The sequence below is a fragment of the Canis aureus genome, chromosome X (assembly GCF_053574225.1).
Source record: "Canis aureus isolate CA01 chromosome X, VMU_Caureus_v.1.0, whole genome shotgun sequence".
Lineage (NCBI taxonomy): Eukaryota > Metazoa > Chordata > Mammalia > Carnivora > Canidae > Canis > Canis aureus.
Window position 1 is genome coordinate 39,411,723 of NC_135649.1, and position 11,514 is coordinate 39,423,236.

The 11,514-nt window shown below is 43.9% G+C and overlaps 1 pseudogene; it reads right to left on the minus strand.

The window, feature by feature from the left end:
* Nucleotides 1-8,803: 8,803 nt before the first annotated feature.
* On the minus strand, nt 8,804-10,614 carry LOC144307908 (transcriptional adapter 3-like; annotated as a pseudogene).
* Between the last annotated feature and the right edge of the window lie 900 nt (nt 10,615-11,514).

The window sequence follows — 11,514 nt, forward strand, 5'->3', positions numbered from 1 at the left end:
TCAAAATGGATGAAAGATCTAAATGTGAGACAAGATTCCATCAAAATCCTAGAGGAGAACACAGGCAACACCCTTTTTGAACTCGGCCACAGTAACTTCTTGCAAGATACATCCACGAAGGCAAAAGAAACAAAAGCAAAAATGAACTATTGGGACTTCATCAAGATAAGAAACTTTTGCACAGCAAAGGATACAGTCAACAAAACTCAAAGACAACCTACAGAATGGGAGAAGATATTTGCAAATGACATATCAGATAAAGGGTTAGTATCCAAAATCTATAAAGAACTTATTAAACTCAACACCAAAGAAACAAACAATCCAATCATTAAATGGGCAAAAGACATGAACAGAAATCTCACAGAGGAAGACATAGACATGGCCAACATGCATATGAGAAAATGCTCTGCATCACTTGCCATCAGGGAAATACAAATCAAAACCACAATGAGATACCACCTCACACCAGTGAGAATGGGGAAAATTAACAAGGCAGGAAACCACAAATGTTGGAGAGGATGCAGAGAAAAGGGAACCCTCTTACACTGTTGGTGGGAATGCGAACTGGTGCAGCCACTCTGGAAAACTGTGTGGAGGTTCCTCAAAGAGTTAAAAATAGACCTGCCCTACGACCCAGCAATTGCACTTCTGGGGATTTACCCCAAAGATACAGATGCAATGAAACGCCGGGACACCTGCACCCCAATGTTTATAGCAACAATGTCCACAATAGCCAAACTGTGGAAGGAGCCTCGGTGTCCATCGAAAGATGAATGGATAAAGAAGATGTAGTTTATGTATACAATGGAATATTACTCAGCCATTAGAAACGACAAATACCCACCATTTGCTTCAACGTGGATGGAACTGGAGGGTATTATGCTGAGTGAAATAAGTCAATCGGAGAAGGACAAACATTATATGTTCTCATTCATTTGGGGAATATAAATATTAGTGAAAGGGAATATAAGGGAAGGGAGAAGAAATGTGTGGGAAATATCAGAAAGGGAGACAGAACATAAAGACTCCTAACTCTGGGAAACGAACTAGGGGTGGTGGAAGGGGAGGAGGGCGGGGGGTGGGGGTGAGTGGGTGGCAGGCACTGAGGGGGGCACTTGACGGGATGAGCCCTGGGTGTTATTCTGTATGTTGGTAAATTGAACACCAATAAAAAATAAATTTATTAAAAAAATAAATAAATAAAGTGCTGGGATAGAATGTGGATGGAGATGGGAAATTCAGTTTAAAGGAACAATATCAGGTTTAACTGCATATAGTCAAAACTGCCCTCGAAATTTACTGAACCATCCCAAAGCACATGTTGCATGGTTTTGTTTATACAGTCTAGTACATAAATATGTATGTGAAAACTATGTATCATTAAACACCAGAATCACATTCAGAGCAGTGCAGTAAAATGCTAAAGCTGTGAGAAGTGGGGAAGGGAGATCCCATGAGGAAACCACAAATATATTTCTGTCTTCTCATGATCACCTAACTCTGGGACTCACTGAATCTTCCTGGTAGCCTGAATGATCAAATTCTCTCTCTCTGCCTCTCTTCCTTCAATGTAGACTCACCATTGTAATGCTATCTCACTATAGCCAAATATTCTGTGAATCTTTTCCTGACTTCCTTAGACAGTATCAGCCTCATAGAATTCTTTTTAAATCCCAGTGTAATTAACATACAGCATCATATTAGTTTCAGGTGTACAATATAGTGATTCAGCTTCATGGGATTCTGTTCCTATCTCTACCAAAGTACCTATCAGGTCTTGTCATAATTATTGAAGTATCTATTCTCCCCAGTGGACTGAGAATTCCTCCAAACATGACCCATACCATCTTTATTTCTCTACTCATAACACCCAGAATGTTTCTTAGCAAAGACAGGACCAGTGAGTGTTTCTCAAAGCATATTCCATTTTGAGCATCACACTCACCTAGGGCACCTCTTAAAATGCCAATTTGTGAAAGAGAAATAACAATTTAAATTTAATTTTTATTTAAGGTTCTGATTCAGCATTCCTTGGGCTGGATCCCAGAATCCCTAGTTTCAAGGCACTTCCCAGGAGATATTGATACAAATGGCCTTTTTTTTCCTATGCATTCTCCATCTATGCCCCTGTGTCCATAGGTGTGATCTCCCCTATTGCCCTTAAAGTAAGACATGGGGGAGGTGGGCATCAGAACCGTGATGTAGGGGAGTGTTGATGGCACTGGGAGAGGACAGCTGGGGAGGAATTGGGAGGATGGCTTGAATTTTGCACAGAGATTCTGCATCCTGATCTGTGCACTTGAGTCAGGGTCACTGCAAACATTATATAGTGGCAGTAGTCATCATTCTGGCTCATTCTTTGGTACTCATTTCATCTTTTTCCTATCAAATTGCAGCAAGGCAAGTTGGGAAATTGCTCTCAGCTTAATGTGTAAACCCTATTGGTCTGAGTACAAACCTCTCCCTTTTGCCAGTTATGGTTCAGACACTTTTACCTGCCTGAAATTCAAGTAAAGATTTGTTGGGAATCTTTTAGGAAACATTGTCCTTGCTTTCAAGAGATACGTTGTGGGCATCTGGGTGGCTCAGTGGTTGAGTGTCTGTCTTTGGCCTGGGTCGTGGTCCCAAGGTCCTGGGATTGAGTCCCGCATCAGGCTCCCTGTGGGGAGTCTGCTTCTTCCTCTGCCTATGTCTCTGCCTCTCTCTGTGTCTCTTATGAGTAAATAAATAAAATCTTTTCAAAAAGAGAGAGAGAGATAGGTTGTAAGCCAGAAAATACATGGCTCTGATTGCTGTTGACAATTTTCTCATGACTGTGGGGGAGAATGTAGCCTTATGATAAGAGCAGAAGATCTCTGGATAACAGACTACAGTGATTCAAAGAATCTGGGTCGTTGGTAACATTTTGAAAATTTGTGGTAAAACACACAGAACATAAGATTTACCATCTTCACACCATTTCTTCCTCTTCCTCAACTGAAACTGTATCCATTATCCATAACTCCCCTTTCTCCCTCCCCACCAGCCCTTGACAACCACCATTCTGCTTTCTGTACCTACGAATTCGACTGCTCTAGGAACCTCATATGAGAGAAATCATAAATATTTGTCCTTTTGTGACTGGCTTATTTCACTTAGCCTAATGTTTTCAAGGTTCAACCATGTTGTAGCAGATGTAAAAACGTCCTCCATTGCTAATTCTGAATAATATTCCATTGTATGTTGATGCCACTTATGGTTTATGCATTTATCTGTCTATGGACACTTGGGTTGTTTCCAACTTCTGGCTATTGTGAATAATGTTGCTATGAACACAGGTGTACAAATATCTGAGTCCTTACTTTCAATTCCCTTTGGGTATATACCCAGACGTGGAATTGCTGGATCATATGGTAATTCTACGTTTAATTTTTTGAGGGATCACCATACCGATTTTTATAGCCTTTGCACCATTTTACATTCCCACCAGCAAAAGATGAGGGTTCCATTTTCTCCACTTCCTCACCAACACTGGTTATTTTGTTTGTTTTTCTTTTCAATAATAGCCATCCTTATGGATGTAAAGTGGTATCTCACTATGGTTTGAATTTGCATTTCCCTACTGACTAGCGATTTGAGCATCTTCTCATGTACTTATTGGCCATTTGTATACCTTCTTTGAAAAAATGTCTATTCGAGTCCTTTGTCCCTTTTTAAATCAGGTGGTTTGGTTTTTTATTGTTGAATTGTACTTGATGATATTTTAAACTGCTGACTCAACCAACCTTGAAGCCTGCTCTGACATTTTGCTCCTACTTATGCAATCTTGTAAACCAACTTGTGGTCAACAGAATAATGGCCCATTGTGTTCATGGTAATTTGTTGTAGCAGCTATGAGAAACTAATACACTACCTGATTGGGCTTTTTATTTTTACTTTTAAAATTTAATTTTATTTATTTATTCATGAGAGACAGAAAGGTAGAGACATAGGCAGAGGGAGAAGTAGGCTTCCTGCAGGGAGCCTGATGTGGGATTCGATCCTAGGACCCTGGAATCACACCTTGAGCCAAAGGCAGATGCTCAATCACTGAGCCACCCAGGTGCCCCACTACCTGATTGTTTAAGTCAGAGCAGCCCTTGGGGTTGGTTGATTCAGCAGTTGAAAGGTATCATCAAGTACAACTCAACAGTGGCAGCTGGATGGCTCGGTCGGTTAAGTGTCCACCTTTGGCTCAGGTCATGATCCAGGGGTCCTAAGATCAAGCCCCATGTTGGGCTTCCTGCTCAGCAAGGAGTCTACTTCTCCCTCTCCTGCCCCTGTTCATGCTCACTCTCTCAAATAAATAAAATCTTTTTTTAAGTCCAATTCAACAATAAAAAAAATTGCCTGATTTAAAAAGGGGCAAAGTTTTTCTGTTATTTATAGTCAGGAGCATCTTAACTGGTACATCAGGTAAATCAACCATAGAATAGCTGATCCCAGGATTTCAGTGAGTTCTAACTGCACAGCAACCATGTTTAGGGAGTTTGATAATAGGCAGTCATTGCATAATAGGGGACTGGTAAGGAAAAGAAATTCTGATGTACATTATGGTTAGAGAACAACTGGAATCACACTCTAACATTTGGTTAATGAACGAATGATTTTTTTTTGTTTAATTTGATTATTGGTATTTATAATTTCCTCCCCAGTTTAATGATTCTGTCATACTGACCTTCGGGGGCTGTATATTCTTCACTAGACTCTAGGTTGACGTGTGTTTGAGAGTGAATATGCATAGAACTTGATTATTCCCCCAGAGGCTTATCTTATAAACTTAGACTTTTTTTCCAAACGCTCTCTTGCTTCCCTAAGGGACCTTCTCCTTCCCTGTTATTTGTTGTTCAATCACTAGGCTGAGCTTAGTGCCCAAACAACAGATCTTTCTCATCAGGTCCCAGAGGAAAGAAGCCAAGTCCATTCACCTTGGACCCCCAAGTCCCCAGATCATTAATAAAATATACACTGTGTAAACTCCCCGGGTCCAGGTTCTGATTCCATATTGGATGGGTAGAAGTCCTTGCCTTAAAACAAACCAAAAAACCAAAACAGACAGGCTTGTTTCCCTTGCTCTCTTCATGTCTAGAATTCATGTTAAAATAGGGCTTCCTGTCTTTATTCTCAGATGAGAGTGTGGGAAATTACAGAGGAGTGCTGAAAAGATTATAAAAGACCCTGCAGCTTACTTTGAAGGGAGAAGAACAACCTTCTGGAAAACCTATAAGCCATCCCTGTGCCTAGAAATAAAGCTGTTTCCTGGAATAAGATTTTCCATTAATCAGGTATCTGTCTTCCCATGATGAGCTCTGGTCAACTGGAGATGCAATCATTTTTCTTTCCAGGATAGCTAATGATCCAAGTTGTGAAGCCTTCACACCCCTTGTGTCTCCCCAGTCACCCCAGGCTGCTGGGCTTGTGGACTCCTCACAGCAGGTCAATCACTAAAGCGAAAATATTGTCCTTGACAACTGCCACTCAAAAATCATAAGAAATTGTGTATTTCTGTGAAAACAAGTCTCCTATGACCTGCTTAACTCCAAACTCCAGGGCTCAAGAGGTAAAGCAGGCCTGTGCATGTGGGTCTGCCCCATCACATGTCCTTCAAAATGAACTTCAGATGCAGAACTTAACTATAAGTTTGTGTTTTGAAGGAAGACAGGTGTGGGTTCAAGGTTTGACTCTCGTCCAATACTAGCTGAAAGTCATTTTGAGGTTGTGTAACCATTCCAGGCCTTGATGTCATTATCCATTAAATGGGAATAACAGGATTTACTTCACAGGGTTGTTGTGAGCATTCAATGAGATCACATGTATACAAATACTCAGTAAAGGTGAAGGGAATTGGGAAAATGTTTGTTGTGGTTGCTTGGGGGAAATCATAATTTCTGACTGCAATTTTACTATAAACTCTTGATGAACAGCTCTGGAACTCCAACTCAAATTCTATAAGCAGAGAGCACAGATCTTGCTCTTATAGTATTTTACCAACTCACTGTTTTTCAGTTCTGTTAACTCTGAGTTAACAGATTATTTTAGGGAGAAAGCAGCTTGTCTGCAGCGAAGTAAGTATTAACTCTACCAGGTATCAGGTTACTATTTAATGTAGAGGATCCTACTTCTCATTTGGCCAGTCATTCCATTCCAATTGTGTCATCTCTCATCCCAGTGAACCCCAGGGCTAGCTTGACCAGGCTGGCTGAACAGGTGGCCCCTTCCTCTCCCATTGCTTCATGTGTTATTTTATATCACCTTCATCTTGTGGGAATGTTAAGGTTCAAGGGGAATATGAATCTGTCCCTGCTTGAACTACAGACTATAGAAAGATCAAGGTCTATTCCATTCTACTTCCCAGATAGTCCACTAATATCAGTTTCCTAATCCAAAAGAGGCATATGGGATCATCTAAATGATCACAACAACCTCTAAGAGTGCCTAACGTACACCCCAGAAGTGAGTGAAAAAGAGCTTGGTCTTATCATTCAATAGGAGGTATAATAGACCTTAAATCAATATCAGATCTCAGCACCTGTGCCTTTCTAGCATCACTTCGCCTTAACCTGGTAGTTAGAAAGGAATACATATACATATATATGGCTCAGATGAATAAAAAAGTAGCAAAGACATAAACCCACAAACCCCTCCTACTTGGGATGTTATTTCAGCTACTTGTAACAGAGACCCAAACTGACAGTGGCTTCAAGCAAATAGATGTTTCCTCCTCACGTTATAGTTTGGAGTGGCATTCCAGGCTGCATGGCAACTCTGCCGCATGAGGTTGTCTTGGGATCCAGACTCTTACTATCCTGTGGTTCAACCGATCCTAGAGTATTCCCCTGGTCCACATGGCTCACCAAGGCTTGTCAGTCCCCATGAGACTCTTCCAATTGTGAAATCCTTAAAATCCTTTAATAGTGTTTGGTAAGTAGCTACTGTTCTGAAACTCCTACTTATACCCTGGCTGGCCCATCCCCTCCTGTCCTTCACTATACTCCCCATCATCTAGCAACTAAAGGGTTAAGGCCTGACCCTGCTCCAGGGCTAAGCCATGGTTCATCCTAATGGGTTAGAGCAGGCCAATACAGATGGTAACCTATTTTGAGTCTCATTCCTGTGCTAAAGATAAGGGATGCGCCAGCAGGAAGTGGACTCAGGATTTTTCAATTACTTGATCATATATACCTGAGACCTAGGATTAGCAAGCATCCCACAAACCTGGTCATGCCTGACATTTTCATTTCTCTCTAAAATGTGAGAGGTTTTCTTGTAATTAAGTCAGGAAGCAAAAAAAAAAAAAAAAAAAAAAAAGTCAGGAAGCTGGCAAGAAAGGGAACCAGTAACGTCATTAATCAGGTATAAAGATACAATGACAAGGAATGACATCCTGATCCACGTCAAAGGGAAATTTAAGAGAGACTGTTCTAAAAAGGGAACTTGGAGAAGCCATTGAATGATTTTTTAAGAGTTTTATTTATTTATTCATGAGAGACATAGAAAGAGAGGCAGAGACATAGGCAGAGGGACCAGCAGGCTCCCTGAGGGAGCCTGATGTGGGATTTGCTCCCAGGACCCTGGGATCATGACCTGAGCCAAACGCAGATGCTCAACCACTGAGCCACCCAGGTGAATGAGATTTTTAAAGAGAGGATCTAGGGTGCCTGGGTGGTTCAGTCAGTTAAGTATCTGCCTTCCACTCAGGTCTTGAACCTGGAGTCCTAGGGATTTGCTTCTCCATCTCCATCACCTCTCTTTATGTCTGTCTGTCTGTCTCTCTCTCTCTCTCAAATAAATAAATAAAATGTTAAGAAATATATAATAAAAAAATAATGGCAGGGTCTGGGGCTAGGGCTGGCAAAAGAGAGAGAGAGACAGTCTTCTGCAAGAAAATGTAATGAGAGAATCCAGATGGAGTCTCTAAGTGAAGATATTGGTAAACTTAAAAGACAGAATTATAAATGAGCACATTCCCTCCTCATCCAGGCACAAAGAGGCCTGCTGATTGGCCTCCTCTCTGTTATTTCCCAGAGGAATACCAAACATGCAGTGTGTGTGGAGACTCAAAATAATGTCATAAAGCTAATCACGCCCTGATGCACCCTTTGCCCCATCAATATTCTGTCCTGCCTTCATGTTCCCAAGGAAGCACAAGAAAACCGGGCTCAGGCAAGTTCCTTAGCCTCCCTGAGCTTTGAGGATATTCATCTGTACAACCAGGATGATGTTAGCTACCTTTCAAGGTGGTTTTGAGATTTAAATGAGAAAATGCACCGAAGTATCCTGTGGCCCTGGTGAATGGTAGGGACTCAGAAATCTTTAGTTGCCTCTTCCTCACTTCCTGGACATTTCTAGGTCACTGGCTATTCCCAAGAATAAGAATTCAAGCTCAGCACAGACCTCCTACCCAACTTTTCATTCTCAGTCTTTTTTTTTTTTAACTTTTTTTTTTAACTTTAAAAAAAAAACACAGCAGTCACTTTACTTTTAGCTTTGCACTTTACAAAACCAAAAGGGAGAAGCCCTTGAGGGAGAGAGGAGTGGGGGTGGGGGATAGTGAAGAGGGGGAAGCCCAGTGTGGGCCCCAGCCCAGCCCAGCAGGGCCTCCCATGTCCTGGCTGTACAGAGCTAGGCCAAAAGACCTCAGGGAACGGCCACAGTCCTCTAGAGACTGTCACGATTTGACATTTAACAGGCACCCACAGGCCTGAGGTTCAGGCAGCCCAAAGAAGGAAGTGGGCTTCCCACCCCTCCTTCCCCCAGGCCAGGGGAAGGCGGCTTGCGACAGGGATGATGGCTACCCATCCAGCAGCTTTAGGATGCTCTCACGCTCCTTCCGAGTCTTCCAGGCCTGGTCCTTCTCCTTCTTGGTTGGGGTCCGCTTCTTCTGCTGGACAGCCATGATCTTCCGGAAGGTGTCCGTGACCTTGCTGTCTGCCATGCGGACCCTCTGCCTCAGCTCCTGCCGGCTTACCTCCCTTTTCCCAGCCTCAGCATGTCGTGCTTCTCCACACGGTTATGGGCACTGAGTGCCTTCAGCTCGGCCTGCCGTTTGCCAGCTCAGCAAGGATATCATCTTCTGAGTCCTCTGCAGGGCGGTCCTCAGACTCCAGCAGGCCCTGGGCAATCAGCTCCTCCTTGATGCGGCTCTCCAGGGACTTGGTATGTGGCACACTGAAGGGCTTGTTCTGATTGTGGGGAGAGGTGCTTGCTCCATCGGCTCCTGATTCCTTCCCAGACATGTCAGGAATAGGAGAGTCCTCCATAGGGGAAGTGATATTTTCCTTTACTAGGGCCTGTAGGAGGCGCTGCATCAGAGCACCAAAGGGGCACCCATCTTCAGGCTGCTCATGCTGGGCCTCAGACTTCTTCAGCAGGGCATCCAGATCTTTAGTGTGCAGTTGGCTCAATGGCCCCATAAGGCCTTTTTTCTTGTCAGTCACGGCTGCTGCCCAGGCCCCATCCTTCTGTTCCTCCAGCAGGTCCTGCTGCGCCCAGCGTTGGGAGTAGTGCTTCCTCAGGGGTGGGAGCTTGTAATGTTCAGCCTCATCTTCTGGGGGTTTCAGTAGTTTCTCTAGTGTGCATACTTTCTCACTGGTGATATCAGCACAGTAGGGCTCTACAGAAGCCCAGAACCTGATCATTCTTGGGGGTCCGTGGCACGTTGTGGGACCCAGGAAATTTAACAAAAATCCCCTACCCCTGGACAAGCAGAGCAGGACTAACTCCGTTTTGTGCTACACCCGCCATCTCCTGTATGACCCCCACATGACTTGCTTATTGCTTAGGGCGCTGCCCCACCCTAGTCAAGCCTCTAGGCACACCCTTACCAGAAATCCGCTCATAACAATGTAACCCCGCCTTGTGCCCGCCAAAACTGCATGTCAATTCTGACCAAAGTCATAGGCCAGTTCAACTGGATACTATAGGGTAAAATGTTATTCAGTTGGCCACCTGCGTGTGGACCTACATGACTGTGCAACTTTCTGCGTAAGTTACAATCCCATTGGCCACTGGCTCCTATAAAGCTGCTACACCTCTTAGCCTTGGGGTCCAAGTCCCTGTTCCGCTGTGTCGGGTGCACTTGGACCCAAGCTCGAGCTTGTAAATAAACCCTCGTGTGTTTGCATCGGTGTTGGCTCCTTGGTGGTTTCTCGGATTCGCAATCTTGGGCACAACGTCAGTTCGGTCATCAGTGAATTCATATTCCTGGATCTTGGGTTGAAGGGTTTTGGATTTGGGCTACCTGGGACCAGGGCCCGGCCCATGTCCCACCTTCCCTTCCAGTTTCTGCTTCTTCAGCTTTTCATATTTGGGGGGAGCTCCGAGCTCATGGTCTCCACCCAGCTTCAGGAATCGTCGATCACCTTTCTTATCCTGCTAGTCAGTGAGGATCTGGGTTTCAGCCTAGAGAACCTGCAGCCGCTGGCTGGCAGAGGAAAGCAGGGTCTCAAGCTCCAGCTGCAGAGTGTCCAGCTCTTCAATGCTGATGCCATCATCCTCAGAGTGGGCTAGCACAGCCTTGTAGTGTGGATGGACCTTCAGGTGGTCCACAGCCTTAAAGTCATGGAACTGCAAGGGGCAGTCCTTCAGTTCACTCATGGCCCAGGATATGGACCCTGTGGAACTCTGAGGATGTTCTGAGGATTATGAAAGGATGCTTGTCAAGAGCCCAGTTCAGTGCCTGGCACTGAAGTGCACCTGTTTAATGACTGGCCCTGCCTGTGGGTCACCCCAGTGACTTGCCTTCAGGGTCCCCTTCCTCTAGGGCCTCAATCTTTCTAAAAGGCTGCATCAAAATTAGCCAAATGTCTGCCTTATAAAACCCAAGCCTGGATCAGGCCACCCCATCTGCCATCCCTGCTCTTTTCCCCAGAGGGGAGAGCTCTGCTGGACTGAACCACACCAGCAAGTCCTTTGGTGCTGCAAGATCTACAAATGATTCCCCAACCTGGGACCACCCTTTGATCTGTCAGCCTCCACAGTCTTTCAACCCCTTAGTCTCTGCCTTACTGCCAGCCTCTCTCCATCACAGAGCACCTCTTCTCTGAGTCACTAAGAAAACAGATACTGCCTACAAGTTAATTGGTATCTGGACTCCACTTTTATCTCTTTGCAACCAGATTTGGCAGAAGAGGAGTCCTGCTTCTTATCCAAACTTGACCATCCCCCTTGTACGTGGATCCCATCCATTTCAAACCTGAGGACCATATCCCATCTTTTATCCTCTTTTTCTCTTGTTTCAAACACTCCCTTTCTACTAACTCCTTCTCATCAGCATTTTAAACATGTTCAAATAGCCACCCTCTTTTCAAAAATGGCAATGTCATTGACATATGAAGTTATATTAGTTTCATGCATACAACAGAACAATTTGGTATTTGTGTGTATTGCCAAATGATCGTCACGATGTCTAGTTAACATCTGTCACCACGCATAGTTAAAATATTTTTTTCTGGTGATGAGCACTTTTAATATCTACTCTCTTTGCAACTCTTGGAT